This window comes from Mus musculus, chromosome X, assembly GCF_000001635.26.
Source record: "Mus musculus strain C57BL/6J chromosome X, GRCm38.p6 C57BL/6J".
NCBI classification, from domain to species: Eukaryota; Metazoa; Chordata; class Mammalia; order Rodentia; family Muridae; genus Mus; species Mus musculus.
In genome coordinates this window covers 109,016,836-109,033,388 of record NC_000086.7, presented here as the reverse complement: position 1 = coordinate 109,033,388, position 16,553 = coordinate 109,016,836, and the positions used below count along the sequence as shown (strand labels likewise).

Below are 16,553 nucleotides of genomic sequence, written 5' to 3'. Positions count from 1 at the left end.
GGGGTGCATGGAGCTCAGTATTGGAACTGGAGCAAGACTAGCATGCATGGATACAAATTCAATTCCTGGGATACCCAAACAAAAAGACAGTTGCAGAAAAAATAATTAACTATTTTTAAGAAGGAAATGATTTTAAAATCCATCATACTACTATATTATCTAGTAGTGCTATTTTTGCATATTTGTCCAGTGAGTGAATGCCTCTTAAGAACATTTAACATGAGTTAGTTAATAAACTCTTTATATATTCCCATGGAGATGCAGGCCTCACATTTGAGACATGATCGTATGTAGCCTGGGATAGTACCAAACTTGCTATGTAGTAAAGCCTGGTCTTGAATTCTGATACCCCTGTCCACACTTTGTAAGTATTGGGATGTTCACCCAACACATCTAACAATAGCAGAACATTTTAGATACCCTATCTATTGAAAGATGTAGAAAAATGAGTCTCTTGGTCCTTGTCTGTCTGTCTCCCCGCCCCCCCCCCCCCCGCGTTTCTCTGTCTCTATGTTTCTGTCTCTGTCTGTCTGTCTGTCTGCCTGTCTGTCTGTCTCTCTCTCTGTTTCTTGCTTTTGGAGAAAGAGTCACTCATGAATATGTTTTGATACATGCCTAGATATGATGATTTAGTAACAGCACAAGGCATCACTTTATAACTCACAGTGGTATATAATTTAAAATTTTAAGTTTGCTTGTTTGGGTGTGAAGTTTATTGTTGCAAGCTTCTAATCCAAGCACACAGGAACAGAGTTAGAAAAATCACTAATCTGTGACCCAAACTCAAAAACAAAATAATGTGTTTAGGTCTGAAAATAATCGTTTAATATTTCTGAACCTTTAATGATCACAAAAACTGAAATCATAAAGAATAAAATTGGGTAAGGGAGATAACCAAACCAATTAGTTTTTTTATATATATAATTATTGACTTTTTTTTTGTTTTGTTTTGTTTTGTCTTTGAGACAACATCTCATCATGTAAGTGGCTGTCATGAACCTCACTAAGTGGGCTAAGATGACCTTGAACTCACAATGATCCACATACTACTACTTTTTGAGTTTTGGAACTAAAGGCATGCACCATTATGTTTGGCCATTCTTATTGATTTTTTGTCTAACAGCACTACCAGTTGTAAATGGACCATGGAACTCACTATGTAGATCAGACTGGCATCAAAGTCACAGAGATCTGCCTGCATCTGTGATACATAATGAAAAAAAATACACCTACTTAGTAAATTTAAAATAATGTTACCACAAATTTAAAGTAACCAAATCATCAAAGAAATCAAAAGAAATTAAGTCTAAAACTCACTTGTAACATACAAGTTCACTCTGAAATCAAATATAATGTTCAAACTCATGCAGATCTGAAGTTGGTTATAATAAATTCTTACAACTAAAGGGCATAGTAACACACTTGAGAAATGGAAGCACAACATAGCATAATTTCTAGTATATTAAAGTTCATTATTTAGTCAATTTCTATGAAATATGCATAAACACTAGTTTTTGATTTTACTCTTTGTTGAATATAAACCTATTTTTAGAGTCATTGTCAATATATTCATACATGTTTGCTGTTGATTGAAAAACCACTGTATATTCATGTCCCTTGTAATAAAAAGTATAATGGAAATCCAGTTTACTAAAATTCCAGATTATTTTTAATACCAGATCTTTTGATATTTAAATTTTTAATTGAAACATTGAAGTAAATTGGCAACAGAAACAACAACAAAAAAAACTGTTAGGTTACAAAGATGCTGGTTTGAATTTTTCATAGCATTGAAATTATGGGTCATACATATAAAGCATGTATGACACATAAGACTTTTGCCTGTTTTGGCTAGTCAACATCTTATATAAAGAGGCTGAATTATTCCACACATCAGCTGGCTGATCCATACCTGTCTTTACTTGCCTAACATGGTAGCTGTCAGGGACACATTTTCTGTTCTTCCTGGGCACTCATAAATTACTTTTAAACCCAAACCAGTTCCCATGCAAGGATGAACCTGACAGCAATCAAGGCATTTTTTTTTTTTTTTTTTTTGCTTCTCTGTTCAGAAGAATGGGGAAAAAAAAGACATTCAGTTAGCAGTGACTGAGAAATTCATATCCCAAATGGATACTAGAATTGTCCAGTTATAGAAAAATCATACAAAGTTGCATTGAATCTAGGAAGCAATTTTGGTGACTTGACTACAGCAATACCAGTCAGAACGTGGCTATTTCAACACTGGTGGCCTACAAGTAAATTTGAGAGAATATACTGGCAAAAAGCTATATATTTGTTTTCATGTATATCATGAAAACTAAATAATTATATTAAAATGTTTTAACAGATATTACCTTACTATAATGAGTAAAAAGTATTCCAGGCCATTCATTTTTTTTGGAATGACCTTTCCTTTTATTTTATTTCCTTTTATTTTGCTGCTTTCTCCCTAAAAGTCCTTTCCTAGACAGTACTACTTGTTTTTTTTATTCTTATTGCCATATTGTTTTGCACACACACACACACACATAATATCAAACATCACAGTATATTATAATTTAATGTTTGTAATTATAATTATAATGTTTGTAAACACACTGATCTCTACCAAATCAAGAACTCTTAAGTTCTTAAGGATCAGAGTCAAGTATTCATATTCTTAGTGCTTAATAAAGCTGTTAGACTTTGATAATTGTTAAGGTACTATTTGTGGAAAAAATAGGCATGAATTACAGCAGTGGTCAGGATATTCTATCAGCATTGATCTTCTAGTTCTCAATTAGAGGCAAGATGGTACTATATCCCAGGGAGAACTGAAAATTTAAAACTTCCAGACAATAAGCCAATCATAATTAATTTACTAGCAAATTAATTACATTAGCAAAATTTTATAGACTGAATTTTTTTATAACAATAGATTTCTGAAGCAATATTCAAAAGCAGAACTTCCAAACAAACAAGAAATGTTAAAAGAACTGAAACGTGGTAGGAAGAGTTGAGGTTCTGGTCAAACTGATTTTAGTTAGAATTCTATTTTCTTCTCTTACTAACTGAATTATTTGTAAATTGAGAATCAGAGGTAATTCATGTAAATTATAACCATAATTAACATATAGTAGCACCTTATAAATTGAAACTATTGTTATCATTTTTTAATATGAATACATTTGGGAAGTACATTTTTAATACTCTTCTAGGAGTGACTCTATGATATGTGTGTGACTTAAGAAGTAGAATTTTCTGTTCTCCTGTTCTTACTCCCATTCCAATCTTCTTCATGATAGCACTGTGATTATTATCTGCACAACATACACCAAGAACCAGTCTAAAGTTTGAACAACTGAGCGTGCTTCCTCTCCCTCTCCCTCTCCCTTCCTCTTTTTCTCCCTCTTCCTTTCCCTCCCCGTTTCTTTTAAGTTCCTGGTATAGATCTTCCTAATACAAGGAAATACATCATTTTCTAATTCACACTTTCTTGCAGGCAAGCAGATAATTGTTTATAATTAAAAAGCTTTTTCATCCAATTTCTACAGAGTTAGAGTAAATCACAATGCTGTCAAGCCAGGAAAGTACTTAATTAAGCACATGAGGTGACAATGAGTCAGTGTACTTCATTGGGAAAAAATATATACACCAAAAGTTGAAGTAGGAGACCCAGTTTCACAACTTAACTTTGCAAATAACACAAGTGGAAATCTCAAGTGAGTTCATCATTATGGACATCAGCTTCCTATATGTGGATGATAAATTCTAAGCTAAGACGCTGGTTCACACTTTAGAAAAGTAAAACTATATTCTATATATTAACGCAAACAGGTTAGGTGTCCAGAGAAACGAATAAACATTTCCCTATAAAAAGTGGAACTAGCTAGGCTATGTGGATGCACATCTGTAATTCCAGAACTTGGAGCTGGGGAAGCAGGACCATGAGTTACAGGCCAGCATGTGACAGTCAGAGATGTCTTGTCTCAAAAAAAAAAAAAAAAAAAAAACCAAAAACAAAAAACAAACCAGAACAATAAAACACCATTCCCTGCACCCCTAAACAAGTGATATTCCTTCATTGCTAAAGGGAAGTCTGAATAGGGAAATTTTTTGAGAAGCAATACAGCAGTCCAAAGAAAAGTGGTAAGATTATGTAAAACTAAAGTCTTTCCTTAGTTAAAAAAAAAAAGTACAAGTATCAAAAGCCAAGGGACCACATGATCTTACTCATATGCAGAAACTAAAACTGTTGATCTCTGTTTTGGCTGGAATGAGAATGGCCCCATAGGCTCATATATTTGAATGAAGGATTAGGATGTATGGTCTTGTTAGAGGAGTTGTGTCACTGAGGGTTGTCTTTATGGTATCAAAATCCCACACCATTTACAGTTAGTATGCTCTCCCCTACCACCACCACCCCTGCCTCATGCTTATGGATCAAGGCAGAAGCTCTTAGCTACTGATCTAGTGCCGTGCCTACCGTTCTACTACCATGCTCCCCACCACAAATTAAATACTTCTTTTGTAAGTTACATTTTTCATGGTGTTTTACGGAGATAGAAAAATAACAAAGAGAGTCTCACGGAAGTAGAGAGTAGACTAGTGGATAGCAGCTCTGGGAAGAAGAGGAACTAAGAAGGTCTAGACCCATGGTTCTCAACCTTCCCAATGCTGCGAAGTTTAGTTTCTTATGTTTTGGTAACCCTCCCCCCAATTAAAAAAAACTATTTCTATGCTACTTCATAACTGTTACTTTACTACTGTTATGAATTGTAGTGTAAATATCTGATATGCACTGGTCTAGAGATATTTGGTAAATGGCTACCAATGTATACTTAGGAATAGTGTTACTGCCCAAAAGCACAGTAGGGTGACTATAACTTACAATATCTTGCCTTTATATGTTCTAAAATATCTAAAAAGAAAGGAGTTTGAAGTTTTCATTTCTTTTTTTCTCAACATAGTTTTATTATTTGTGAATTTCACATAATGTACCCTGATCACATTCGTTTCCCTGTCTGCCAGCTCTTCCTTGTGACCCCCCCCCCCCACACAAAAGAATAAAAGTAAGAATGAGAAGAGGAAGAACAAGAAAAAGAAGATGAGGTGGACGAATAAGAAGATGAGGAGGAAGAAGAGGAAGAGAAAGGAAAGAAGAAAAAGAAGAAGAAACAACTCTAATTTATGTTGCCCCATGCACTTTCTGTATCAAACTCACAGTGGCCAGCCCCTTAAAGAAAACTGAGTCTTTCCCTACCCTCATCTCCACCAGAAACCATCAATTGCAGATGGCCACACTTCAGTATCCTTATCACAATTTTTTAAGAGTTCTCTTCAATGGCTTCCTATCTTAGGCTGTTATTTTTGGGGAATAGGGGATTATCATAGAAACCTTCTATGTCTCTCTTTATCCACTATGAATTAGCATATCAGTATCACCACCAAAGTCACTTATTTACTCTTTACAGTCAGTGGGAGTATGGATCAGGGACTTTCACATGGTTTCTAGTGACAACACAGACATGGACATCCACAGGGCTGCTGGTGTCAGCAAATGCTGTGGACTTCAGCATGGTCTCTGGTGAATGTACAAATCATGGGCTTCAACATGGCCCTCTGACATAACACAGGCAATGAACACCATCATATTTTTTAATGGCTACACAGGCCATGCACATCAACAAGGCCTCTGGAGTAACATGGAACACAGAGACCAGTATGATCCCTGTGGTGCCCAGCCCATGAACATCAATATGGCCTCGAGTGGCAGTACAGACCATATATATATATAGTGGAAACATGGGGCTCCTCCTCAACAGGGCTCTTGGTTGCCATAGGACCATGGACCCCAGCCTGAACCACAGCCATCAACATGTCCTCAGTATGCTAATGAAACACACACACACACACACACACACACACACACACACACAAATGTTTGAAGACAAAGATAGCAACTAAATTGATTTTATCATTACACATTATGTTTATGTTTTGAATTGTCATGATGAACCCTATAAATGCTTACAATGATGAGATATGAATTAAAAATATGAGAGGCTTCATCTAGCAGCAAATGGAAACAAATGCAGAGACCCACAGCCAGACATCAGATAGGGCTCAATGGTTCTTGTGAAAGAGTGGGGAATAGGATAGAGGGAGTCAAGGACAATACAAGAAGACCTACAGAGTCAACTAACCTGGGCCCATGGGACCTCAAAGAGACTGAACCACTAACCAAAGAGCATGCATGGGCTGGACTTAGCACCCCTTACAGATTTGTAGCTGATTACAACTTGGTCTTCATATGGGTCTCTAAACAGGTAAAGCCGGGGTCTTTCTCTGACTATGTTTGCCTGGCATTGGATCCCCTTCCCCTATCTAGACTGCCTGATTGGGCCTCAATGGGAGAAGATGTGCTTAGTTCTGCTGCAACTTGATGTTCCAGGTTGGATTGGCACCCAAGAGGACTTCCCCTTCTCCAAGGAGAAGGGGAGGGGGTAACGGAATGTATTTGCAAGAGTGGCACTGGGAAAAGAGGAGGGGTTCTGCAACAGGGATAAAAAGTGAATTAATAAATTAATCAATGAAAATGTGAAATAGCTTAGAAAAAAGAAATAAGTACAATGGAAGAATAAAGAATGTGGTAAAACAACCCACACAAAATAAATACAAATGGCCATAGGACATAAAAAGATATTCAGTTTCACACAATGGCTTGCAAATCAAAAGAAGAGGATCACCTCACCAAGTCACAAAGAAGAATCCTTTTAAACATATTAAATGCTGGTCATGGTAAGAGAAGTGGGCATACATTTTCCTATACTGGTAAGAGTATCTCATCCCCCCCGCCCCCCCCCCTCCAGTCATCTTCTGTTTGGCTCATTTCCTTTCTTCTCCTTGGAATTCCTTTGTTTCACACACAAGATCTAACAATTTGTATGAACAACTGCTTGAGAGGAACAGATGTGAGGACTTAGATAAGTTCTTGAAATGCAAACAAAGCAAAAGTCATAATTTAAGAACAGTTTCCTGTCATGTTACAGATAAAATTGAGCTGGCAAAATCAGTAAGTTTATACATTTTATGGGCAAAACTTAGCCTAAACTCACAAAACAATGGCTTCAGCTTTAATATTTAAACAATTGTTCATAAATTTTCATAAAGCAAAACCTTCACAATCAAAATACACTTCATCATTTTAAAGAAGTCTCCAGCAAGGGCCTTAAACTGGAAAAATTAAGCCCTGAAAAGGACGTTGTCTGAACTAGAAAATAATGCAGAAAGGACCAAAGGAATCATTATATTTTCCCTTTAATCTGAAGTAGAAACTTACCTGCATTATGAAGAATACTAAGCAGTATGTAATCCAACAAGTAGAATATTTAATGAATATATCTTAAAAATATCTTATTTCCACTTAGTCAATTTAACTCTGAAAATAAAGAGTCCTAAGGATACATTTAGTTTCCCTGAAATAATGAAAACATATAATTTTAGATTGATAATATTGCCATTATAATATGTGGGAATTGAAAACAACTATTTGCTTGAGCAGCTGGATATATCAATATAAAATATAATTTCTAACCTTTTTAGTAACTGAGAAAAGGAAATGTAATTTTTTTTAACAAAGGAAGCAAGTATGAACCAGCTTTATAAAAACAAGCTAAAACAAACAAACAGGGAGATGACTTACCAGGTAAAACTCATTTGCAGTGAAAGCCTGATGACCTGAGTTCAATACCCAGAAGCAGCAGAGGAAGGAGACAGCCCCTGACTCCGGAGTTGCCCTCTGATCTTCACATGCTCATTGTTGGTGATCTTAAACACACACACACACACACACACAGACACACACACACACATACATACACACACACACACACACGGGGGGGGGGGAATGGGGCAGGAGACAGAGGCAGACTCTCACAAAAAACTAATAATAAAAATGTTACCTATTGTTACTTTATAAGTTCGAGGCCAGCCTGGTCTACAGAGTGAATTGCAGGACAGCCAGAGCAACACAGAGAAACCCTGTCTCGAAAAAAACAAACAAACAAACAAAAAATCATATATAAAACCAACCAATCAAAAAAAATGTTTTCTTGAAAAATAAATAAATGGTGAAATTAACATATCCCACTGCTTTCCAGGGTGGTTTAATACTTTAAGAACACAAAGATGTTACTATCACCCACTCAAAATATTTGGTTCATTCCTCTCTCTGTCTCTATCTTTCTCTGCCTCTCTCCCTACCTCACCCCTGTTGTGTGTGTGCGTATGCACTCACACACATTTTTAGGGGAGCAAAGTGTTGATTTCCAATTATAAGTTAACAGCCCACCAATGAGAGAAGTAAGGGAAGGAACTCAGGTCCCCACTGGTGACTGAACAATGAGTTTCGGGATCTATCTCTCCCAACCCCTGCCATGAGTTTTGGTTACAAGTGAGTACTAATGTACTAATGTACCTGGATTTTACATGGGTACTGGGGAACTGAATTCAAGTCCCCATGGTTTTAAAAGCAGCAATTTTATACTAAATGACTCATGTTTGCTCTTCCCAAATTTCCCTTAGGAAGTAATTTTATGGTGATTATTCCCTGATGGATATCATTTTCTCTTTTGATGCACTCTGCCTCTGATTGTAAACTCTGGAGTACTTGTTTACATATTATATAATATATATATATATTTACATATATATTTACATATATGTAAAACGTTTTTTGAGGTCATACAATTAAATCACTGTATTCACCCTCTCGTCACTAACTCTTCACAGATAAACCCCCTTTTCATTTGTTCTCAACCTGTGTCCTTTTTATCACTATCAAGGCAAATTTGTACTGCCTAAATATTGTTGGATATGTGTGACCTTCCACCAGTGCATGGTCAACTTATCAAATAATACACAGTATTATAAGTGCCATAGACTTCTAATGGTAGTAGTGTTTATCTTTACGCATTGCCAACTTTTTAAATCTTAGATTTATCTTCATCTCCATTCTATGTATATGTAAACTGAAAAAAAACCTGCAAAAAACCTTCTGAGATTTTAATAATTCAGAAGAAAATTAAGCTGTAAATAGGGTTACACAGGACTTAATATAAAATGACCTGTTAAGTCAGTAGTTGCAAGGCCAGAAACTAGAAAAGGAGACAAAAAAAAAAAAGAAAGAAAGAAAGAAAGAAAACCCTACATGTTACAAAGTTAGAAAATCTATTACTATGAATGCCTTTTAAAAGCAGCATTTAACAACTTTAGCCTCTAGTTAAAATGGCATCAGGTTACTTGATTGAATATTTATTCTTCGAGAAGACATTGATTTCACACACACAATCTATTCTACAGGCTACTGTTTTCTCAGTGGAAAGAGATTGTTTCTAATCAGGTCTCACTGGTGTCTGAGGCTCTGAGAAACAGATGCTTCCTTGGAAATAAGCTCTACTTTCAAATATTCAAACAGGAAGCCAAGGGCATTTGTCAATTGCTGTGTGCTTTCTTTTATAAGAGTAGGCTGCATAGGTGAGGCTTTTAAGGAGCCAGAAGAAACCTGAACCAGGAATGTAGGAGGTCTGCCCTAACCAGGGATGCAGGAGACCTGCTCTAACCAAAGGCACAGGATGCCCCCTTAAACCAGAGACAGCACTACTGACTCCCAGTTACCTGACTCCAAGGAGGCTGGCTTCTGTCAGAGACACCCAGACCAGTTAACATCAGAGATAGCCAGATGGCAAGAGGTAATCCCAAGAACATAAGGGACAGAACCCAATGTAATTCGGCACCACCAGAACCCAGTTCTTCTGCCACAGCAAGCCCTGGATACTCTAACACTCCTGAAAAGCACGATTCTGACATAAAAATCCCATCTCATGATGATGATAAAGATCTTTAAGGAGAACAAAAATAACTCCCTTAAAGAAATACAGGAAGTGCTTTCTTCAGCAGTACATATACTAAAATTGGAATGATACAGAGAAGATTCGCATGGCCTCCACACAGGTATAACATACAAGTTCGTGAAGTACTCCATACTTTTAGAACACAAATGCCAGTCCAGGCTACTATACCCAGCAAAACTCTCAATCACTAAAGATGGAGAAACCAAGATATTTCATGACAAAACCAAATTTAAACAATATCTTTCTACTAATCCAGCCATACAGAGATCCCCAACATGAGGAGGGTAACTACACCCAAGAAAACACAAAAAATTAAACAATTCACAACAAACTCAAAAGAGAATCATATGCACATAATACCACCTCCAGCAATAAAAATAACAGGAACTAACAGTCATATGTCTTTAATATACCTCAACATAATAAAAATTAAAATAACAAAAATAATAAAAAGACATAGGCTAACAGACTGGATACATAAACAGGACCCAGCATTTTGCTGCACAAAAGAAACACACCTCAGTAACAAAGACAGATACTACCTCAGCATAAAAGACTGGAAGAACATTTTCCAAGCAAATGTTTCCAAGAAACAAGCTTGAATTGCCATTCTAATATCCAATAAAAGAGCCTCTCAACCAAAAGTTATCAAATGAGATGGGGAAGGACACATTATATTCATCAAAAGAAAAATCCACCAAGAGGAAGTTTCAATACCCCAAATGCAAGGGCACCCACATTAGTAAAAGAAATTTTACTAATGCTCAAAATACATGTTGAACCTCACACAATAATGGTGGGAGACTTCAATACCCCACTCTCACCAAAGAACAGGTCATTGAAATGGAAACTAAACAGAGACACAGTGAAACTAACAGAAGTTATGAACCAAATGGATTTAACAGATATATACAGAGAATTTCACACCCAAATAAAAGAATATATTTTCCTCTCATCACATCATGGGACCTTCTCTAAAACTGACCCTATACTGAACACAAAACAAGCCTCAGCAGATACAAGAAGCTTGAAATAATCCCATGCATTCTATCTGATCACCATGGACTAAGGCTAGACTTCAATAACAACAAAAACAACAGAAAGTCCACATATCCATGGAAACTGAACAACTCTCTGGTCAATGATAAGTTTGTCAAGGAAAAAAATTAAAGATATAGGAGTCAATAAAAACGAAGACACATACACAAATTTATGGGACACAATGAAAACAGTGTTAAGAGGAAAATTCATAGCACTAGGTGACTTCATAAAGAAATTGGAGGGCTGGTGAGATGGCTCAGTGGGTAAGAGCACCCGACTGCTCTTCCGAAGGTCCAGAGTTCAAATCCCAGCAACCACATGGTGGCTCATCCGTAAGGAGATCTGACTCCCTCTTCTGGAGTGTCTGAAGACAGCTACAGTGTACTTATATATAGTCAATAAATAAATCTTAAAAAAAAAAAGAAATTGGAGAGATCCATACAAGCAACTTAACAGTACACCTGAAAGTTCTAGAAATGAAAGAAGCAAACACACCCAAGAGGAGTAGAATGCAGGAAATCAAACTCAGGGCTGAAACCAACCAAGTAGAAACAAAGAGAACTATATAACAAAACCAAGAGCTGCTTCTTTGAGAAAATCAACAAGATAAATGAACCCTTAGCCAAACTAACTAAAGGGCACAGAGACAATATCCAAATTAACAAAAACAGAAATCAAAAGGGAGAGATAACAACAGAAACTGAGGAAATTCAAAAAATCATCAGAACCCACTACAAAAGCCTATATTATATAAAACTGGGAAATCTAGATGAAGTGGATGATTTCCTAGATTGATACCACATCTGAAAGTTAAATCAAGATCAGGTAAACTATTTAAACAGTCCCATACCCATAAGGAATTAGAAATAGCTATTCAAAACCTTCTAACCAAAAAAAAAAAAAAAAAATCCCAGGAACAGATGTTTTTAGTCAAAATCCTACCACACCTTCAAAGAAGAGCTAATAATACTACTCCTCAAATTATTCAACAAAATAGAAACAGAAGGAACACTGCCTAATTCACTCTATGAAGCCACTGTGACTCTGATACAATAAACCACACAAAGACCCAACAAAAAAAGAATGCCAGACCAATTTTGCTTATGAATATTGATGCAAAAATAATCAATATAATTCTCAAAAACCAAATCCAGGAACACTGAGCTTGTAGTTTTATGCTCTACCAGCCTTTACTCTGGGAGGTAACCATGCTACCAGCCTTCTCCTAGCTTCCCTTGAATCCACTGATAGAAGATACAGACACACAGTTGTCTAATTTAAACTTGCCTTCTGGCACAACTGCTGGTTGCTGCTATCTCCTGCCTGGAAAAGCAAGCCCTTATAAATTTCTTATCTCTGTCTCTCCCACCTGCCCTAAATTTCAGTAGCTAGGCCTATCTAGCTCTTGACAAACGTCCTTGACCACCTGCCTAAAGTAATTGCCACAGGCCCTAGCTCCTCCCAAGACCTCACGTGGTTGCCTGAAAGCAGTCTTATTTGTGATAGCAAGAAGCTGGAAAAAAACCAGATGTCCCTCAACTGAAGAATAAATACAGAAAATGTGGTTCATTTACACAATGGAATACTATTCAGCTATTAAAAACAAGGACATCATGAACTTTGTAGGCAAATGGATGGAACTAGAAAATATCATTCTCAGTGAGGTAACTTAGACCCAAATGGACATGCATGGTATGTAGTCACTGATAAGTGGATATTAGTCAGAAAGTACAGAATACCTAGGATAAAACTCATAGACCCTAAGAAGTTTAACAAACAGAAAGGCCCAAGTAAGGATGCTTCCCATCCCACTTAGAAGCGGGGAGAAAATAATTGTGGGAAGCAGAGGGAGGGAGGGACCATGGTGAGAGAAAGGAGGGGGAGGGGAGGGGAAAGGGAGACTAGGATCATGTAATTCAGAGGGGAACAGGAGAGAACAAGAGAATGAATGCAAATAAACTGCCTCAGGGGGTGGGAGCTGAGGGGCCCTCTAGAAAGTACCAGAGACTCTGGAGGTGAGAAACTCTCAGGACTTAATGGGAGTGACCTTAACCAAAATGCTCAACAATGGGGAGAAGGAACTCAGAGAGTCCACCTACAGTAGATAGACAGGGCCTCATTTTGAGTTACTAACACAACAGTCAAAATTTCCAGAGTTGTTCCTGTCTGAAAGAACTGCAGGGACAAAAATGGAGAAGAGACTGAAGGAAAGGCAGTCCAATGACGGGCCCAGCTTGGGATCTACCTTATTGTGTGTGCGGGGTGGGGAACACGACACCGAGGCCTGACACTATTACTGATGCTACAACATGCTTACAGGCAGGAGCCTGGCATGGCTGTCATCTGAGAGGTCCTACCAACAGTTGACTGAGACAGATGCAAATACTTACACCCAACCATTGAACTGAAGTCGGGGACCACTATGATTGAATTAGGGGAAGGATTGAAAAAGCTGAAGGGGGCCGGGCGAGGTGGCGCATGATTTTAATCCCAGCACTTGGGAGGCAGAGGCAGGCGGATTTCTGAGTTCAAGGCCAGTCTGGTCTACAAAGTGAGGTCCAGGACAGCCAGGACTACACAGAGAAACCCTGTCTCGAAAACCAAAAAAAAAAAAAAAAAAAAAAAAAAAAAGAAAAAAAAGAAAAAAAAAAGAAAAAAGAAAAGAAAAAGAAAAAGCTGAAGGGGACAGCAATCCCATATGAAGACCAGCAATCTCAATTAACCCAGAACCCTGGGATTTTCTAGAGACGGAGCTACCAAAGCAGGAGCCTGCACTGGCTTGTCTGAAGCCCCTGGCACATAGATAGCAGAGGTCTGTCTGGTCTGGCCTCAGTGGGAGAAGATATGCTTAATCCTTGAGACATTTGAGACCCAGAGAAGGGGGAGTTGCCTAGTTGGAAGGAGCACACTTTAAGAGGCAAGTGGGAGGAGAAATGGAATGAGGAACTATGGGAGGGGGGACAAGGAGGGAAGCAAGGACTGTAATGTAATTAAATAATTTAAAAGAAAAGAAAAGAAAAAGAAATCCAGGAAAACATAGGTGAACAGGTAGAAGCCATTAAAGAGGAAACAAATAAATCCCTTAAAGAAATACAGGAAAATACAATCAAGCAGGTGAAGGGATGGAACAAAATGGTAGAAGACAGAAAAATGGAAATAGAAACAATAAAGAAATCACAAGTGGAGGCAAGCCTGGAGATGAAAAACCTAAGAAGGAGATCAAGAGCTACAGATGCCAGTATCACCAACAGAATACAAGAGATAGAAGAGAGAATCTCGGGCATAGACGATACCATAGAAGATATTAACACGTTGGTCAAAGAAAATATAAAATAGAATTCCTTTTTTTTAAAAAAAGATTTATTTATTTAATATATGTGAGTACACTCTTGTTTTTTTTCAGATCCCATTACAGATGGTTGTGAGCCACCATGTGGTTGCTGGGAATTGAACTGAGGACCTCGGGAAGAGCTGTCAGTGCTCTTAACTGCTGAGTCATCTCTTCGGCCCCAAAATATAATTTCTTTAAAGACAGACTTACCTCAGTGAAAGTTCCACAGTATATAGAAGTGCTTCAATCAGTATCTTAGTATTTATTAGTTGCGCATTAATGTCTACAGGATAAGACAGAAAATAAAACATTTCAAAATTAAGATTTAAAAGATCTTATATTTTATTCAAGAAAACACAGATGTTATCCATACCAAAATTTACATAAAGTTTAATAGGAAAGTTCAGTAATTTTTCAGGAAAATTGCTAAGAGATGAGATTTTAGGTGTTCTTCCCACAGAAATGAGTTAACAGATGTGTTACTTTGCTTGACTGAAATAATTATCCCTGTGTGTGTACATGTGTATAAATGTGTACGCTTTACACATGAAGGGACTCATAGCTCCAGCTGCATATGTAGCAGAGGATGGCCTAGTCAGACATCAATGGGAGGAGAGGCCCTTGGTCCTGTGAAGGCTCTATGCCCCAGTGGAGGGGAATGCCAGGGCCATGAAGTGGGAGTTGGTGTGTTGGTGAGCAGGGGTAGGGGGTAGGGGGTAGGGCTAGGGGTTTCAGGAGGAGAATAGGGATAACATTTGAAATGTAAATAAATAAAATATCCAATAAAATGTGTATACTTTAAATAAATATAATTATTTTCAACATTTTAAATAGTGGCATACTTATACTATTAGATGAATTTAAGGAAAGTAGAAGACTTTAAAGCTGAATTAAGAAAATTTTTTAAAAAATGAAAATTCAAAGCTGGTTTCAAATATAGGAGGGCACCTACTATAACTTGAAAATCTTTAGATGACTTCTGGCCATTGAGAAAGGTAACTTGCAATTTTATTTGAAAAGCATTCTGCTAGTAAATAACTGAAGGAAACATAGAGTGTGTTTGAAGACTTTTGTGGTTAAACCTTTGTTCACTGAAATTATCAGAGAGAGGGGTAGAGGGAGAATATGAAATCAACAAATTTTCTACTTTTGATACGGTTAAAAACTGATAAAAGGATTAAATTCAGGATCTCAGGTGAACAAACAGAAATAAGGGTGCTTCTTGAAATTGAGCAAAATTTGTGTTTATCTAATATGTCTTGCAATTCATTAACATTTCTGTTGAGGCTGTATAACTGCTACTATCCAAGCTACAAATAAAATCTTCAGAACAAAATATGAAAAACAAAACAAACAAAACCCTGCACCACCTCTGATAGATGGCCACAGGCAATGCATTTAAGCTGTCTGTACTTGAGTGTGCTGATCTGCATTACAAGAGTACTGAACTAGAAAATCTCCATTTAGTCGCTTCTAAGCTTTAATGTCTGAAAGTTTAAAATGTAATTGATTTAAATATTAAAATCAAAATTTACTTTTTTTTCCAATTTTTTTCTTCCACTAGAAGCACATCTTCAAAAGGCACCCTATCAGGGGCTGCTCAGAATTCAGTGTCTTATTAGTCTTGAACCTGGAGAAAGAAAGTCTTAGATTCTCAGTTTCACAATGTTTCAAGATGCAGTCTTAGGAAAGGGCTACCAGTAATCTAACTCATGTCAAAAATGAGTGCTCTGATTGATGCATTGGATTCATTTTGGGCATAATGTTTACCACAAAAAAAACCCAACTAATATATTCAAAATATGATTTTTGTTATAGTAAGATTTATTTTATTATAGGCAAATAATATTAAGCACTTTTTAGATATTTTTTCACATTTTAGCATATAGCAGGAATGCTAATGATAACCAAGTGTAACCAAAGCCAGAGGTACTTTAACATGGAAAAGATGATATTTATTACCATTCAGTACCTTTGTGATTCCCTTGTATGTAAAATAGTGCATCGAGAATATTTTTATTATTCATATATATATGAACTGAATGTGCAGAACATCTCAAGATCGTTTTTTCCTCTTAACTCCCTCCCATCCCGTCTCTCATAAGCACATAATGTTAATATTTTATTTTAGATTCTCTGTGGCAAACATTCTTAATGTTGATATATTTAATCTGTAAATTTTACATCTTCCTAACCCATTTCCCACTGGTTACTGAATGGACATGCTACAGTTACTCTAAATTGTGACAGTCATAGTAGGCATACTTAATAGCTAAGGGAAATTA

The 16,553-nt window shown here is 36.9% G+C and overlaps 1 non-coding gene across 1 annotated transcript; it reads left to right on the top strand.

Annotated features, from left to right (window-relative positions):
- Nucleotides 1-9,926: 9,926 nt before the first annotated feature.
- On the top strand, nt 9,927-10,033 carry Gm25797. The gene has a single exon (XR_003953147.1). It is a non-coding gene; the product is annotated as a U6 spliceosomal RNA (small nuclear RNA).
- The last annotated feature ends 6,520 nt before the right edge of the window (nt 10,034-16,553 follow it).